At 49.9% G+C, this 15,837-nt stretch overlaps 1 protein-coding gene across 5 annotated transcripts in view; it reads left to right on the top strand.

Annotated features, from left to right (window-relative positions):
* The window catches only part of TSPAN9 (tetraspanin 9), a 266,033-nt gene that overhangs the window by 231,592 nt on the left and 18,604 nt on the right, over positions 1-15,837 (top strand). The window lies entirely within an intron of this gene.

The following is a 15,837-nucleotide window of genomic DNA, read 5'->3' as shown; positions in this document are numbered from 1 at the left end:
AAATTATTACACAAGTTGCAGGACTCTAACAAATTGGGGCCAAAATTTGTGGGGGAAGTTGTGATTAAAACACTAGTAAATGAAGTGATAGCACAACTGAATTTACCAAAAAAATATAAGCACTTGCATCTTGTCTTTCAGCTTGCTCAAACCAGGCTTGGATAACAATGTGTGGTATCCACCAGTGGCAACTGTGCTTTCTATTCTGATGGATCAGGGTCAGCATTTTGAAGAGTCCAAGTTCTGGACTCCAGATTTCACAAATGGAAGCTACAGTATTTTGTTCAATACTGTTCAACACCTACCTAGTGCAGAAAATGAATGGGTGGAGAGTAAAAATGTGCATGAGCCAGAACTGGTGGAAAAGTTTCACACTTGCTATCCTGAAAAACCAGGTCCTGGGTGATGCAAGGTTTAAACTGTTATATATATATATATATATATATATATATATATATATATATATATATATCCATGGTTTCTATTGCCATTTGTATTCAATGTATTATGTTGCTTGCAGTTTTATAATCACATGGCAATGTAAATGAAATGGGAAATTTGTTTGGGGAACACAGAATGTCAGGAGCTGAATTCTTCAGCTTGCCTGCCATGATTTAGAGTTTAATGGGTATAGCTTCATTTGTTTGTTATTTGCTGACTTAAAATGTGTCATACCGTACTACTGTCCAATGATCGAACTTGAAGTAGTGTTAATTGCTAAAACCGTTGGTTACGTTCCTTTGCAGTTAAGGAGCAGATGGGAAGGGAACCAAGGCTGTGCTAGAAAGATCTGAGGATCTCTGGAATGAGAGAAGGAGGAGTGCTCCCATGGGAAAGGGGAATCATAGAATCATTGAGTTGAAAGAGATCACAAGGTCTATCAAGTCCAACCCCCTGACATGCAGGAATATAAAAAGTACCCCTGACAGATGGCCATCCTGGCTTTGTTTAAAGCCTCTCCAAGGCAGCACTGCTCTCCAAGGAAGGAAGGAAAATAATGAGTACACTATTATTATTATTATTATTATTATTATTATTATTATTAGCTTATTTAGAAAGTGCTGTAAATTTACACAGCGCTGTACATACAATCTTTTAGTCAGATGGTTCCCTGCCCTCAGGCTTACAATCTAAAAAGACACGACACAAAAGGAGAAGGGAGTGGTGGTGGGGAATAGGATCAGGTCCAGCAGATCTTCTCCACCTCCGAAGCCTGGACCAAGGCAGATGGACTGGAGGAAGGGCTTGGCTTCTTAATGAATGGTTAAAAGGAGGCTTCCTGGGTCAGAGGGGCTCCCCTCTGCGAACGCTTCTCTAAACAATATAGTCTTTAACTCAGTTTTGAAACTGAATAAAGAAGTGATGAGGTGTGCATGTGGGGGAAGAAGGTTCCAGGAGTAAGGGGCAGCAAGCGAGAAGGGACAAATTCGGGAGGGGGCAGTGGTAGTCCTACACTTTGACAGGAGACCTTGACTACCAGAGCAGAGGGTGCGAGTAGGAATGTAAGGAGAAAGAAGGTCAGATAAGTAAGTAGGGGCCAATCCATGGAGGTCTTTGAAAGTCAATAACAAAAGCTTGTACCGGATGCGGAAGGGGAAGGGGACTCAATGAAGGGAAGATAAAAGAGGAGAAACATGGTCAAAGCGGCGAGTGGATGTGACAATACGGGCAGCTGAATACTGAACAGAGATTAAAGGATGGAGGTGTGAAAGAGGAAGCCCTGTTAGAAGGAGGTTACAGTAATCTAGTTGCGAAACCACTAGTGCATGGACCAGAGTCTTGGCAGTAGAGATTGAGAGGAATGGACGGATCTTGGCAATGTTGTGGAGAAAAAATCTACAGGCTTTGGCGGTGGCCTGGGTCTGGGGAATAAATGACGGAGAAGAGTAAAAAATGAAGCCAAGACTGCGGGCTTGATGAACCAGTTGAATAGAAGTGTCATCAATGGAAACAGAAAAGGAATAATGAAGCGTGGGTTTAGGTGGAAAGACGAGAAACTCAGTCTTAGACATGTTGAGCTTTAAGTGCCGAAGCCGCATCCACTGAGAAATGGCAGTCAGACAAGAAGAAACTTGCTGTTCAAGCCCCGTCGAAAGGTCAGGGGTGGAGAGATACAGCTGAGTGTCGTCGGCGTACAGGTGATAGGAGAAACCAAAAGAACTGGTGAGTTTACCTAGGGACAGTGTGTATAGAGAGAACAGAAGGGGAACCAAGACAGAGCCTTGGGGAACTCCAACAGATAGGGGAATAGAGGATGAAGTCTGACCACTTGTGACCACTGCAAAAGATCTATTTGACAAGTAAGATTTAAACCAGTCAAGAGCAGAGTCGGAGAACCCAAGGTCAGAAAATAAATCAACCAGGAGACAGTGATCAACAGTGTCAAAGGCCGCAGACAAATCAAGAAGAATGAGAATAGAGTAGAGGCCGTTTGCCTTGGCCCGCAAGAGATCGTTTGAGATCTTGGTGAGGGCTGTCTCTGTAGAGTGCCGTGGGCGGAAGCCAGACTGGAAAGGGTCCAGGATGGAGTTGGTTTCAAGAAACTTAATACAGCAAGAATAAACGACCTGTTCTAGGACCTTAGAAAGAAAAGGAAGTAGAGAAATTGGACGATAGCTAGACAAAGAAGAGGGGTCGAGAGAGGGTTTCTTCAGAATTGGGAAAACGAGAGCATAAAGTCAGAAGGGAAGGAACCCATAGAGAGAGAGAGATTAAAGATATAGAGGAGCGAGGGCAGAAGAGAAGGGGCTATAGAGATTAGGAGATGGGAGGGAATAGGATCAAGAGAACAGGTAGTAGGTTTGGAAGAATTTAGCAGCGTAGAGAGTTCATCCAGAGAAACAGGGGGAAACCCAGAGAGTTTATTAGTAGAAGGTACTAGGAGGTTAGTGGTAGGGGGCAAGTCGGGAGGAACTGTTTCAGATCGAATAGTAGTGACTTTAGTGATGAAGTAGTTGGCGAAGTCAGTGGGGGGAAATGATGAGAAGACAGGGGGAGAGGAAGGTTTTAGTAGTGTATTGAAGCAGGAGAACAAACGCTGCGGACGCCTCTCAATAGCGCAGATCAGCGATTTAAAATAGTTCTGTTTTACCATAGACAGAGCACGTGAAAAAGATAAAAGGATGAATTTATAATGAATTAAATCGGCCCGTTCCCTAGACTTTTTCCAAAGACGTTCGGCCGCTCGAGAGCAGGACTGGAGGAACCTGATAGTGGGAGTGAGCCAGGACTGAGGCCTAGTCATAGGGGAAGACACACGTACAGATACAGGAGCAAAGCTGTCGAGAGTAGAAGAAAGAGTGGAATTAAATAAAGACATTGCTGAATCAGCAGAGTCCCCAAGATCAAGAGAAGAGAGAGATGAATTCAAAGTCTTACTGAGAAGGTTAGAGTTAACAGACTGAAGGTTGCGGAAATGGCGCTGGACAGTACGACGAGGAGGTGGGATATAAGTAAGAGTTAAAGAAATTAAATGATGGTCAGACAATGGAAAATCAGATGCCAGGTAGTCGGAAACTTAGCAGCAAGAATTAGGTCGAGACAGTGGGTTGAGGAGTTAGAATGAAGATGAAGGCCAAAAGAAGCAAACGGAGCTAAGGCGAGATGAAGAAGGATTGTTGGGATTTTCAAGGTGAATATTAAAGTCACCTAGGATCAGAGAAGGGATTGTATCAGATAGAAAAAACGTCAGCCAAGATTCAAAGTCAGATAGGAACTGGGTAGCAGAACCAGGAGGGCGATAGATGACAGCAATCCAGAGCTGTAAAGGAAAAAAGAGTTGAATACAGTGAGACTCGAATGAAGAGAAACAATAGCTGGGGGGAAAAGAAAGAACTTGAAACTGGCAGGAATTAGACAATAGTATACCGACCCCTCCTCCTCGACCCTCAGAGCAGCTTGTGTGAGTGAATGAGAGACCACCAAAAGAAAGGGCAGCGGAGGTAGCAATATCATGGGCCGGGAGCCAGGTTTCAGTAATAGCGAGAAGGTTAAATGATCTAGAGAGAAAAAGATAATGGACAGCAGTCACTTTCGGAGCAACAGAATGACAGTTCCAGAGTGAACAGAGGAATGGAAGCTGGGAGATAGGAAGAGGTTGAATAGGGATCAGGTTAGGAGCGATGTGTGGAGCCATGGGAAGGAAAGGATTCAGTAAGCGATAATCAAAAGAAGAGAAGATAACAATGACAAAAGTAGGAATATAATAATACATCAGTGGGGAATTGATGTATATGTATTTCTTCTTCGTGGTCTCTGCGAATCATACAAATGGGTTTCACTGCGCCTACGCAGTCTGCTCGAACTACTGGAATCACTGGACGAGTTAACTCTGCACATATTGAACTTTTGGCGGTATCCCCCACCCGTTATAGGCCCGCCCCCGCTCTTTCCCCGTCCTTTTCGCGCGCTAGTGTTAGGGAACTTTGCTTGCTTGCTGCTTGCTTGGATCACTTCGCTTTCGCCTCGACTGTCTCTGACCATTCTGTCTCCCCCCCTGTAATTCGGACTTTTGGCTGTTCTCGTTTTTGGATTCCCCTCTGCTTGGAAAGCTGCACCTTCAAAAGTGCACATTTGCGGGGCAAGGCCCGTCCAAGACCCGCACTCCCCTGCCTATTGGCCTGGGCAAGAACCATGACACCAAGGCTGCCTGCTCGCAGATCCCTCTCCCAGCCCGGAAAAACCGGACCACTTCGGCGATTGCCATGGGAAGTGCAAGAGGGAGGTCGCGGTCATCTTCTTCCCGCCTTCGGGCCCCCGCCTCATCTCTCGGGCCAGTTGTCCAGTTCGGATCTGGAGAACCGCGTTCCAGGTGTGTGGTCCGGCGGGACCCTTCACCACCTCCATGTGGCCCATGCCCAAACCGCCCAGTGCCACCGACGAAACCATCCAACGCCCCACAAGTGTCGGGGCTGAGGTCCGAGCCGACCTCCAAACCGGCGGGAAATCAAGGGAGCGTCCAAAAGGCACCGAGCTGGAGGTCACCTCGCCTCGCCTTCATCCTCCAAGGCATCCAAGGCCGTGCCATGCCCGACCAAAGAGCTGGCTGGCCTGTGGAAGGGACAATCCCCAGGCCTTCCTCGTCGGCGCGGCCGCTGTCCTCCTGACCTCCGGACACCCCTTCTTCCTGGCAGAAGAGTCCCAGTCTGGGAAGAAAGACACCATGACAGTCGGGTCGTTCCTGCCCCGAGAATCCAGCCTTCCAAGATCGCCCGCACCCACCGCCGAAGCCAGATAAGAAGCGCTCCTACAAAACAGGGCCCGCTCCACCTCGAGGCTCCCCGATCCGGAAATGTGCAGGGGGCGCGCACTCCGTACCGACACGCCACCCAAGCCCACCATGGACTTGTCACGGGACGAAGACACTGTTCTTCACCGCCTGAACACCGGTCGCCCCCGACACGGGACCGACAAATGACTGAACGGCCCCGCAGACAAGAGAATACCGGACCTGTTCTTCGATTCTCAGTCTGGCCGGTACTACGTATCAGTTTTCGGAGGACAAGGCGGTGAGGGAGTTCACCAGACTGAACCCCCATCTTTGCAAGCCACGGCAACTCATCGAGACCGGTCCGACATGTGTCGTCTTCGAGAGATCTCCACTCCACCTCGCAGGCGTTTGCGGTCCTCGACGGATTTCATTCCAACCCGCCCGAGATCTCAAGTAAGAGTGACAGACCCCCTCTCCCTGACTTGGACCCGAGAGGATCCCTTGCTCCGGTCTGAAGCCCCTTCCAACGAGGATGTCCTCTCGGGTCGGCCTCACCCCAGAGGATGCACAATCCCCCGAGCCGTCCCCCGTTCCGACGACGTCCGTCCTTCACCGAGCACGTCATAAAGATGGCGCGAGAGCTCTGAGAATCATAGCTCGCCTCTCCGGAAGACGACGCGAAGGACCGCGTAGAGCGTCGGGTGCACGGATGAGTGCCTACTCCGGCTCTGGCCTGCTTCTCCTTCCTTCTTCGCTCCGACCATCGTTAAGAGAGTCCGCCTGGGACTCCCCGGCCACCCTCTCGCTCGGCGCCCCCGCAAGGTTGAGTCGCTCTAACAGAGTCGCTCCAGCAGCTGCCCCTGGTTGTCTGACACCCGGCAAACTCTGCGATTGTCGAGGGAGCCCAACATAGTTTTGTCCGCAAGCAGCAACCTCCCCTGTCGACAGGGAGGCGAAAAAGATAGATGGACTGGCCAAAAGACCTACTCGGCAATCGGCCCTCGAGTCAAGGCTGCCAATTTCACCGCCCTGGATGGGGGCCTACATCCAGACCCTCATGGAACGGATCTCCCCCCCCGTCCCAGACGTCCCGGAGACACCAGAGGCAGCTGGTGAGATCAGGGACGAGGCTCATTCCATTGGAAGTTGGCTCACACCACTTCCAGGAATATGGCAGACTGCTCGGGGAGGCCATGTCCGCGTCCATGGCACTCAGACGCCACGCCTGGTGAGGGCCTCTGACCTCAACCCCGGTCAGGGCGGCAATCGAGGACATGCCGCTCGACGGGACCGGCCTTCCACGCAAAGACCGGACGACGCCTGAAACCGCAAGTTCAGGATGAAGGCGGCGGCGAAGAAGCACGGCATGTCTTCGGCACCGCCTCTCCTTTCCCCGGAAGTGTCAGCGCCGTGGCAACCGCAAGGTCAGTCACAGGAACCTTCTCCCGGATCGGCAGCCCCAGCAACAGGGCTCCCAGAGACACCGCTTCCCCCCAGTCTTCCTCCCTCCTCTGGCCGTCGCAACTTCCCGCCTCGGTACCCGCAAGTCCCGCCGGCAGGACACCGACCCAGGGGAAGAAGAGAGCCTGAAGGGAGCAGCGCGCTTCATCTCTTCTTCACCCCTCTTCTTTTTTGGACATTTTGAGGCCCTTTGTTAACACCTGGGCCTCATAAACATCGGACTCGTGGGTTCTCAAAACATCGTCCGCAGGGGTTACCCTCGAGTTCCAAAGCTCCCTCCAACTGGAGCTTCATGTCGCACGCCCACCTCGGACACCCTTCTCGACAAGTGCGCGTCTTGGCTTGGTAAGGGGCAATCTCCCTTTGCCCCCGACCAATGTCCTCGGCCTTTTTCTCCAGGACTTCAATCCGGTACCGAGAAGCGGATGGGGGCATCAGGCCCATCCTGGACTAGACAATTGAAATTGTTCCTTGACTACCATCGCTTTCGAATGGTACCTTGGCTTCCATTCTGCCTTGCTCGTCACCAGGGCCTGTGGTTTGCGACCGTTGACCTAAGACGGCTACTTCCACATCGGTCCGAGAGTCCCACCGGAGATCTCGCCTTCGCTGTCGGCTCTACCGTCGTACCTTACAACGTTCTTCCCTTCCTCTTGGCCACGGTCTCCACGAGTCTTCACAAAGTGCATGCACCGGTGGTGGCATACCTTCACAGAAGGGCTTCAGGGTCTTCCCACCTGGACGACTGGCTGTTTGCAGCCGAATCCCAAGGCGAGCTGCAGGAGGCATCTCATTCGCCTTGCACCCTTCGACTCCTGGGCTGGTCGTCAACAGGGAAAGTCCACTCACAACCGACCAGACAGGTCAAGTTCATCGGGGGCCATCCTCGACTCCGAAACTCGGGCCTGCCTCCTCCGGATCGGGTTCAGGCCCTGACAGCGTCGCCTCAGGCCGTGCATCTCCCACAGAAGGGTGAGAGCCAGAGACGTCCAGGTCGCCCTGGGCCACATGGCATCGACGACATTCGCACCCCTTGGGCAGACGTTCTCTTCGGGCCTCTCCAATCCTGGTTCCTCTCCGCCTTCTCTTCCGGTTGGAGGACCTCCGTTAAAGTGGCTCACGGTACCGAGACGGTGGCCGCTTCCCTCAGATGGTGGCTAGACAGCTCCAACGTCTGCACCGGGATGCCTTTCCATCAGCCCAAGGCGGCAGCTGACTCTGACACCGATGCATCCCTGGAGGGATGGGGCGCCCCCTTCGACCTCGTCGTCAAAGACAGGTGGTCCGCACAAGACAAGCTCCTCCACATCAAACGCTTTTGAGATGCTCGCAGTGGAAAGCACTGAGGGCGTTCGAGTTTGCTGTCACAGGAGGGTGGTCCTCCTGAGGACAGACAACACCACCGTGATGTATACATCATCAACAAGCAAGTGGGTAACAGGTCCAATGACCCTGCTCGACTCACCTCCGCATCCTGGGACTGTGCACCAGAGAACGCGTCCTCCTCCAGGCGATTCATCTCCCGGGGAGGACAACGAGTTGGCAGGACGCGCTCTCAGCAGATCTCCATCGGTGTGCCACGATGGAGGCTCCATCCGCCGAGACGGTCAGCGACCTCTTCGACGGGGGGGGCTCGTCGCAACCAGATGGAACAGCCACGGTCCCCCAGTTCTGCTCCAGGAAGCGATTGGACGGATCCCCCTCGGACGCATTCGCTTTCCTCTGGACAGGAGCTCCTCTAAACGGCCTTCCCCGTTCCCTCTCATCATCAGGTGGTATCCAAGATGCAACGGACCGATCGCATGCGATCACTGATCACCCGTGGTGGCCGAGACAGCCGTGGTTCGCATCCCTTCGCCACCTCTCCAGGAGAGATTCCCTCCCCTCGCCTTCGACCCTCGTCCGGACCTGCGTGATCCAGGAGGGACGAATTCTCCACACGGACTCGAGAGCCTGCCGCTGGTAGCCTGGAGGATACAGCCCTGACGCCCGCCGGAGGCAGTGAGGACGGTGAGCATGGCTGGAGAGGAAACTTCCACCCAGCAGTCCTATGCCCGGAAATGGAGGAGATTTTGCCTCTTCCTTGACCAAAAGGGCTTGTCGCCTGCACAGGTGTCCCGTCATGGTGCTGAGTTTTTGATGGGCCGTTTGGATGAGGGCTGTCCCTCACATCATCAAGTGCTACCTGTCTGCCATCTGTGCCAAATACCAGCTCGGGGGGAGGGTTTCTTTCTTCAAGGACCCTTGGTAAGGGGTTCCTGAAGGGTTGTGCCCAACCTGTACCCACCTGTGTCGGTACCAACAACACTGGCTTGGAGTTTTGGAGTCAGTACTGATCCGCCCTCCAATCTAAGCCCTTTGAACTGATGGCCACAGCGGACTTGAGACTATTGACGTGAAAACCGCCTTCTTGTGGCCATCACCTCTCCCGCCGTGCGGGCGAACCGTGGCTTTACGGAGAGACCAGCCATTCTGAGGTTCCACAAGGACAAGTGGTCCTCCGTACGGACATTACCTTCTTACCGAAGGTGGTGTCTGGCCTTCACATGTGCAGGACATTGTGTTGCCTACCCTCGCATCCAACCCGACTTCGGATACGGAGCGAACGCCTGCACTCTCTTGAGGTCAGAGAGCACTGGCGTTTTATTTGACAGAACGCTCTGCGCTCCAGTCGGTCCGAGAGACTTTTCCAATGCACTCGGAACCGAAGAAAGGGTTGCTGTGCTGCGCAGGTTTCAAATGGGTGGCTGGTACCATCCACTCTGCTATGAACTGTTGGCAAACCTCTCCTGGCAGGGTTCGGTCTCATTCCACAAGGTCAATGGCAGCATCCTTGCATTCCTGTCGGGGATTCCTTTGGAGGAGTCTGCAAGGCGGCTGTCGTCCCAACCTTTAACCTTTATTAAACATACAGTTGGAAACCAGAGCCATCCGAGACGCAGCTTTCGGAGGCTGTGTTGGTTTCAGGGTTGCATGATTGCACTACTGATGTTTGTGTTGTACATTGACACTGTTTACATTTTGTTGAATGTTGGTTGCACAAGTTCTAGGGGATCGGTCTTGCATGACCTCTGTTCCCTCCTCAGGTTTAGCAACGTTATTGCGATTTGATCTGTGCATGAACAAAAAGACTGACTCTTTTATGGTTCAAGGTGTTTTATTGTACTAAATTACCCTTGGTTAACCATAGCTTTGGTCTCAGGACACTCCTCCCTATACCTTAGCTTGTCAGTCAAAACCCATTTGTATGATTCGCAGACCACGAAGAAAAGGAAGTTCTTACTGGTACATATTTCTTCGAGTGTCATCTGCAATACATCAACCCACCCGGCTTCCCCTCAGTGTCCTCCACTTGGCTCTTTCATCCCTCTTCAAAAATGCGGAACTGGGAAAAGCGGAAGCAGGGGCCTTATAACGTGGGCGGAGTTACCGCCAAAAAGTTTCAATAGTGGCAGAGTTAACTCTGCCCAGTGATTCCAGTAGGTTCCGAGCAGCACTGCGCAGACGCAGTGAAACCCATTTGTATTATCGCAGATGACCACTCGAAGAATACTGTTACAGTAAGCAACCGTCCAATGTGAATCCATTATTCAAAACTGAAAATTACCATATTGTTAATAATCTGACATTAATTGATATAACTGATGAATTGTTGATAAAGGATATATTATATTATTATAAAGGATTATATTATATTAATACGTATTATGGATTATATTAATTGTTGCTAAAGGACTTTAATTTCTTACTGTCATTAACTATTTGTTGACTCAATATAGAAACTTGAAATGCATTTGTTTCTTTAAAAAGATCAAAGAAAAAGAAAAAGTTCATATGCTCTTCACACTGTTAAAAGATAAACTGAATGAACCCTTAATTGCTTTTAGAACTCAATTAATGATGAACCTTGAAGTTAATATACTCAATAGTTAAATTCCTACAAAACGCACAATTTGTATTTGATCAGGGTGAAAGAGAATGTACTGTAAGATAAATTGAACCCTACGTAGAAACTGTTGATACGTGTAATGATTGTAGGTACAAAGGTTAATTATAGAATATTATAATTGTAAAATTATCTTCTTAAATAATTTTGAATTGATTGAATACATTTGGATATATTTGAAACTGATATTGATACGAATTATCAGATAGTGTAAGCTAGCTGCAAACTTAGATAAAGGTGAGAAAGTATAAATCACAATGGTGGGCAGAACAAGAGCACAAGTTAAAGTGCAGGTGACTGCACAAAGAAGACTTCACTGGACAGGGTAACCAACTGATTCTATTGGAGTAATTTGGAAGAAATAAAGAAAATGAGACGGAGGTGCAGCAGGATAATTGGAAAGGAAGCAAGAACGAAAAAAAACAAGAAGTGGAATCAAACAAGATATAAGTCAGAACTGAAATTTTACACCAAAAGATTGTGATATTAATGTGATAATCTGTCTCCAAAGATACATATTAAGAAGAAGGATGGGAGACTTGTGCAAACCAGGAAATGATTCGTAGCATCAGCCGAATACTCAAGCATCTATAAACTCAAGAATCACCAAAATAATTTGCTACCAAAGGTAACCTCCAATGACAATCCATTGTTAATGTCCCAAGGGGGAAGAGTCATGGTAAGTGAAAAAAGAAGGGGAGAGAAAGGAAAATGAACGAGCTCCAGGAATGTTAAAAAAAGAGGAAAGAAGTTAGAGGAATTTCCAACAGAAAGAGAATAACACAAGAAATTAAAGATTATGCAAAGAAATCTCCCTTATGTTAATAGAGGAGAAGGAGAAAATATTGAGATATCTAAAACAATACAACAAGGACGTAACCGGGGGGGGGGGGTTTGGGGGGTCGGAACCCCCCTTCAGTAGGCCTGGGGCGTTCAAGCTCCTTCCTCCCCCCTCCCCTCCATAAAACCACGGGAGGGAACAGGGAAAGACAAAACAAAAGTTCCTCTTTCCCTCTCTCCGTGGCTTTAATGGAGGGGGAGGGAGGAGGGAGAGGAAGGAGCTTGAACGCCAAGTCAGAGAGAGGAGGGAGAGAGCAGCTTGGATCATTGTTTCTAGTCCTGTTCTCTGGAGCAGCAGAAAACAAGCTTGTTCCTAATGTGACACCCCTCAAATATTTAAACAGGGCTATCATATCACTTCTTAATCTTCTTTTCTCCAGGCTAAACACCCCAGCTCCCTAAGTTGTTCCTCATAGAGCAGGGTTTCCAGACCGTTCACCATTTAGTCACTCTCCTTTGGACACACTCTCAGTTTCTCATGTCTTTTTTGAATTGTTGGTGCCCAGAATGGACACAATATTCAGGTGGGGCCTGACCAAAGCAGAATACAGTGGCACTATTACTACTTTTTTGATCTAGACACTATACTTTTATTGATGCAGCCTAAAATTGCATTGGCCTTTTTACGCCGCCACTCACACTGTTCACTCATGTTCAACTTGTGGTCTACTTGGACTCCGAATCCCTCACATGTTGTCTCATTCACAGCCAGGTGTCCCCCACCTATATCTGTGCATTTTATTTTCTCCCTAAATGCAGTACTTACATTTCTCCGTGTTGAATTTCATTTTGTTGCTTTGGCCCAGCTTTCTAGTCTATTCAGTCATTTTGAATTTTGATCCTGTCCTCTGGAGAATTAATTATTCCTCCTAATTTGGTGTCTTCTGCAAATTGATGATAATAATCGACCCCAATTCTGTCATCCAGTCAGGTCATGAAAGATGTAATAACACTGTAAAGATGAATAACACTGGTCCCAGCACAGAGCCCTGTGGGACGCCACTAGTCACTTCTTTCAGGATGAAAAGGAGCCATGTTTGGGCACCCTTTGGGTTCAGCCAGTCAACCAGTTATAAATCCATGTAACAGTTACTTTTGTCTGCACACATTTTACAAGCTTGTTTGCAAGAATGCAACATGAAACCTTGTCAAAGGCCTTACTGAAATCAAGATATACTATATCCACCACATTCCCTTCATCTACCAAGCTAGTAATTTATCAAAGAAAGAGATTGAATTTGTCTGCATGACTTGTTTCTCTGAAACAGTGTTGACTTTTTGTGATTATGGAATTGCCTTCAATGTGCACAACTCTCTGCTTAAGGATCTGCTCTAGAATCTTCTTGGAATAGATGTCACACACTGGACGATAATTGTTGGATCCTCTTTTTTCCCTTTTGAAGATGGGGACAACGTTTGCCTCTCCAGTCTGCTGGTACTTCTGTTCTCCATGAGTTCTCAAAGATTTGCCAATGGCCTTGATATTACATTTGCCAGTTCTTTTAATACTCTTGGATGTAGTCCATGGAGGACGCTCTCCGCCAGCTTGTCCACCTTCTCCTCAATGCAGCGAACTCCTCTCCGTCCGGTTCTCTGTGGGGGGAAAAGAAAGAGGATGGTTAGGATCACCTGTGCACCCATCACCCACTCCCACAGGCAGGGTTTCTTCTGGTGCCCCCACTCCCCTTCCCTGGGTTCACTCTACACTTACCATGCGGCTGGGCTTGGAGGACATGATCCAGGGCACGGGCATCGAGGGCCCAAGTGCCCTGGCTCTCCTGGCAGGCGGCGGCTCGGCCCAGGCTCCTCTTCCTTCCCGCGGCGGCAACAGCAGCGAGGACTTCAAGCCTGGAAAAAAGGAAGGAAAGGCCAAGTTACCATGCGGGCATGGCAGACGAGGGCACAAGTGTCGTGGGGCTGCAGGCAGGCAACCCCCACCCCTCACCTGGGGACCTACCTGCCGCCAGAGGAGCCTGTCTGGCGGCGGAGGGGCACAGCAGCTGGTCCTGGCTGGGGCCCACCCGGGGGACATCCTCGTCCCTGAGGATGGTGAGAGGGCGACCTGGCCAGGGTGCCCTCCCTCCCTCCCCTCCACCTCGGCCCGCACGCCTGCAAAGGAAAAGGAGGGATGGCATTGGCACCTAGCAGGAAGGAAGGAGGGCAAGGGAAGGGTCAAGGAGGGTAGGACAGGCATGGCAAGAGCTCTGGCTTACCTGAGGACGGCGATCTTCCGGTCTGGGCCGATCTCCCCTGATCCACAGGTCCTTCAGCGCGCGAGAAGAATGGTGGCTGCCTGTCAACCGGGGGCGCCTCTCCGAAATCCGCTCAAGGTTTCAAAGAACTGCCTTCAGAGTTTTAAACTTCACTCACATTGGTGCAGCGTTCTTTGAAACTCTTGGTTTCGGAGGCACGAGATGCCTCGAGAAAATGCCCCCGGTTGGGCTTGTTTGGTGCTAGCCATCACTCTCCCGCAGGCCTGTGGCATCAGGGATCCAGGAGGATCCCGACCTCTTCGTCTGTCCAGTAGGTGATTCGGACCGGGACCCTCCTGCGTGGCGCTGCCATTTTGATCGCCGTCCTGGGGTCTGCACAGTTGCGCACGGGTATATATGGGACCTGCGCTCTGGGCCGTTAGGCCAAGGTGGTCTAGGCCAATGAAAGCTTTCAGAGGAGCAGTTTGAATCTTTCCCCCAATATGTCCTCTGGGTGCCCCATTGGATACATTCAAATGGGCCATTAGGAAAGCTTGAATTTGAGGGGAATTGATACATTGTCAAAGGGGCAATTGGCAGTTGGAGCTGATGTACTTTTGCCCCAGGAAAACAGGCACCAGGAGACCTTTTGTGTGTGTGTGTGTGTGTGTGTGTGTCCCCCCTCGGCACGTGGCAAAACATGCCCACCAGCAGATCAGGAATGATAGGCAGACTCAAACTGGATGGATATGGGATACATTTATTCATGTGCTTATGGTATTACAACAATGCACCTGACATCACAGAGATGGCACAGGAGCCATCCTTCAGATCTCCTTGTCAGAAAAAATCTGCCAGGGCATCCTCACAGTCCCCCTGCTTTCTTCTCTCTTTCTCTTCAAGGGGGTCATGAGCCACTTCCGAATGGGGTAGGCACAGTCAGCCAGTATCAGGGGCCCGATCTGCTGGCCGTGATGTGATGCTGGGTTCCGCTCTGGCACATAGATGCCAGCCTCCATGGCCTCGAAGATGAGAGAAAGTTTAAGGGGCTTGGGCGCTTAAAATGCGCAGACAGGCTTTCTGCCACCGCTGCTTAGCGTGCAGCTGCGAAGCGGCACTTCTCATGCGGCAAAAGAAAAAAAAGCCGCTGTTTGGGCCGCCCGTGCGGAGCTGCCTCTCTTTTTGCAGCTTCTCCGAGGCGGCGGTTTGGAAACTCCGGGTCTGAAACGGACCCAGGGTGGAGTCTTCACTGCCCCCCGTGTGGAAGCTCCAACACCTGAAGCATGCCCCGGGCGGCCGTCTGGAAGCTCCGCATTCAGCTAAACAACACCTCCAAGACGTCCTCCCCTGCCCGTCTGTAACCCCCATGCCTCCCAAGTCTGGAACTTCTACTGGGGCAAGGCTGGGCCGCTGAGCCCTGGTGAAGATCCACAGAGCTAGGGTCTGGCTGAGCCAAATCCACTGAGCTGGGGAGAGCGAGCTGGGACTGGCAGTTCAGAACTGGGGCCTGGCACAGCCTCAGGTTCCTCCTGTAACCTGTCGGGGGGGAGTCCAATCCTAGCAGCGTTTGGCTTCGCATCGCATGCAGTCCTGCTGCATTGAAGGGGAGAGCAGTCTGTCCACGTGGAACTAATAGGGGGGTGAAGGGTCGTCGGAAAGTGGGGAAAAGGATAAGAGGATTATAGGCACAATGCAAATGAGAAGGGTGAGGGAAAATTCCGTAAAGGAAATTTAAGCGGGCTAGTGATCAAATTGAGATGGGGGAGAGAAATGTGGATAATAAGATAGAACATTAAGGGACGTGAAGAAAATTGGCAAAAAAATACACTCTAGCAACAGATCTAAAAGAGAATTATTACAAGATTCAATTTAAATGGTATCTGACCCTTGAGAAATTAAGTAAAATTTATTAAAAAATCAGACGCCAGATGTTGGAGGCATAAGAAAGAAAAAGGAAGCATGCACCACATGTGGTGGACTTGTGAAAAAGCAAGAAAATACTGGACAATGATTCACAGTCTTATGGTTGAGATCCTACAGATTAAAATGAAAAAAGATGGCAAAATTTACATTTTAGGTATGACAGAAGAAAAATATAAGAGAGAATTTGGGAAGATATTACATTACATTACAGCTGCCAGGATATTATATGTGAAAAGATGGAAAGAGACAGAGATTCCAGATATATG

Source organism: Sceloporus undulatus, chromosome 5 (genome assembly GCF_019175285.1).
Source record: "Sceloporus undulatus isolate JIND9_A2432 ecotype Alabama chromosome 5, SceUnd_v1.1, whole genome shotgun sequence".
NCBI lineage: Eukaryota > Metazoa > Chordata > Lepidosauria > Squamata > Phrynosomatidae > Sceloporus > Sceloporus undulatus.
Note: the sequence above shows the minus strand (reverse complement) of the source record. Positions and strands in the feature narration are given on the sequence as shown.